Raw genomic sequence first — 2,929 nt, 5'->3', positions numbered from 1 at the left:
TCGACTCCTAGCGACCCCATGGACTGCAGCCTACCAGGCCCTTCCGTCCACGGGATTTTCCAGGCAAGAGTACTGGAGTGGGTTGCCATTGCCTTCTCCGTGGGGACCTACTAATCCAGGGCAATCTCTGGTGTTCCCATCTCAGTCCTGCTACCGCAGCAACAGCCCTTAGGGCCATGAGCAGTCATGGAGTCAGAAGTAGGTGTAAAGCACTGAGGCCTGGACCAGCCCTTCCTGAGGGAGCAAGGCCCCTCCCACTGAGGGGATGTGGAGGGTGGCCTCTAAAGTTAAGGTAGCAACTCTGTCCCCTCTGAGGGATTTTTTAATATTTATTTATTTGACTGTGCCTAGTCAGTTACCACACGCGGGATCTTCAATCTTTGTTGCAGCATGCAGGATCTGTTAGTCACAGAATTCAAACCCTTAGTTGCGGCATGTGGGCTCAAATCCCCTGACCAGGGATTGAACCTGGGCCCCCTGCATTGGGAGCATGGAGTCTTGGCCACCGGACCAGCAGGAACGTCCCCTATACTCTCAGATGTGATCAGAGAATAGCCACTGCGTTTGCCACTCACAGTGACAGGAGAAGCTGAACCTTGCTTCCCAGGGAGCTCTCAGCTTGTCTCCAAGCCCTCCGTCCCCACTCTGCACACAGGCAGGGTGGGCTGCAGGCAGCTACACTTGGGGGCCAGGTCTCCTCCCCAGCATGGCTCCAGATGGCGGTGCTTAGAGCAGCTTCTATCTCTCTGACTGAAGGGTCTTCCTGACAGAGTTCTCAGTCACATTGAGCTCAGCCAGAGCCCGTCCTCAGGCTGAGTCGGGAGCTGAGCACATGCTCAGATATTGGTGGGGGAGTAATCCTGGGGGTCCCAGTGACCAGATTCTACAGACCCAAAGGCTGAGCTGCAGAGTCCAGCCAGCTGTGTGGTTCCCAGCTACTGTCCAAGCCAAGGGCATCTTAGGGACTCCTTTGGCCCGGAGCTGACACTTCTGTCCAGCACTCGGGTTTCCTGGAGGTGTCTCATTCAGGGAGGGAAGTCCCTCTCTGGCCTCCTGGATACTGAATGGCCTCCTGTTCAGGCCTCCCTGGGTTGGGGGACTGACTGGAGGGAACCTGCCATCCCCACAAGGGGAGAGATCCTGGAGGTTGGAAGGGACTTGAAGATGGTGTAACATCATAGAAAGAGGCTAGACATGAAGTAAGACATTACTACCTCGGACAGGTAAGCATGCATATTCTTATCTGTAAAATGGAAGGTATTATCCCTATCTCATAGGGTTGAAGGAACATTAAATGAGCTACTGAAAGAATATAAAGTGTTTCAGCACAGCGCCTGGCATCCAGTCGGTATTGAAATGTTGGCAGTGACTTCTCCAAGTCTTATCTCTGTAGCACAGGTGAAGACTCAAGGGTACAGGTCTGGAAAATGAAGGCGAACTGTAGAGGGGAGATGCTGGCCATCATGGATTGTTTCAGAGCCTCACTGGGGCTGAACGAGAAGCCCGCATCCCTTGAAGCCCCCTGTTCCTTATAACCCTCCCAGCAACAAGGGTGTCACCATTCTCTGGATTCCTGTGTCCCCTTTCCTCTGGGTGCACCCTGGTAACAGCCCATTCACACGTTCTCTTGCTCAGTCTGTGGGAGACCTGGGGACCACCAGGCCGGCCTGCTGCTGCCAGCAGGAAGTTCTGGGGCTGGAAGACTGGGTGGAGCCTGGGGCTTCTCAGGATTCCTGGGGCCACTGTGGGGAGCCCCTGGACTTCTTGGCTGTCTCCAGGTCTCCAAGCCAGAGCAACATCATCCTGTGTGAAGGGCCGGGATGGGGCAGGTAGGAGTGGAGAGGGCCTGCTTTTGGCAGCGAAACTCCCAGAGCCTTGGAGGGACCAAAAGGTAAATGTCTGGGGGCAGCTTTCAGAGTCTGACTTTTAAGTTCAGGCCCAACCAGTGTGAAAGTGGCAGCCACACCCTCCTCCTTTCTGTTCCTCAAATGCACAAAGTAATTCAGACAGTAAAGAATCTGCCTGCAATGCAGGAGACCCAGGTTTCCTGGGTTGGGAAGATCCCCCTGGAGAAGGGAATGGCTACCCGCTTCACTATTCTTGCCTGGAGAATCCCATGGACAGAGGAGCCTGGCAGGCTACAGTCCATGGGGTTGCAAAGTCAGAAAGGACTGAGCGACTAACACTTTCACTTTCACTAACTCCTGCCTCAGGGCCTTGGCATGCATTAGCTGTTTCCTCTGCTTGAGGTTCTCTTCACTCATGGCTGGTTGCTTTCTTTCATTTAGGTTTCATCTCAGGTGTCCTCTCTTCAAAGATGCCTCTTGTAAGCACTCTAATATGTTGCTCTCCTCCAACTCCCACATTTTCTGTCCATTTACCCCATTTTATTGCCCTTAGAGTCCTTATCACTCTGTCAAATGATCTCATTTATATATCTCATTTCTTGTTTAGTGTCTGTCTCCTTTATGAAAGTAGGATTTTATTTTGTTCACCTGTCTATCCCCAGGGCTGAGAACAGAAGCACATAGTAGGTACTCAGTAAACGTTTGTTGAGTGCTGGAAAGGTGTTGGGTCTAAGAGAGGCAGTCCTGATGGTGAGAGAGGTTTTGGAATATTGTCGTCTTGACCTTGTTAAAGCAGAAAGGGGCGTGATCAAGGTGGGCCAGGATTCAGACTAAAATGCACCCATTAGGGTGAATGGATAAGTGTCCTCGCAGCCACTGAGAGGTGGCCTGACTCTGCAGCCAGGTCACAAGAGCCAAAAGACATCACAGCAGTCGTCCATATCCTGGACGAGGAATTGGCATCTGAAGTCAGACAAGGTCCTGGGGTGTTCCACTGTGGAGAAGCACAGTGACGAGGGTTCAGCAGGCAGTTCACCCATAGACAACAGGACCCCAGCTCCTCAGGTGAGATTCGGGGGCAA

This window comes from Bison bison, unplaced genomic scaffold (assembly GCF_000754665.1).
Source record: "Bison bison bison isolate TAMUID 2011002044 unplaced genomic scaffold, Bison_UMD1.0 scf7180017845410, whole genome shotgun sequence".
NCBI classification, from domain to species: Eukaryota; Metazoa; Chordata; class Mammalia; order Artiodactyla; family Bovidae; genus Bison; species Bison bison.
Note: the sequence above shows the minus strand (reverse complement) of the source record.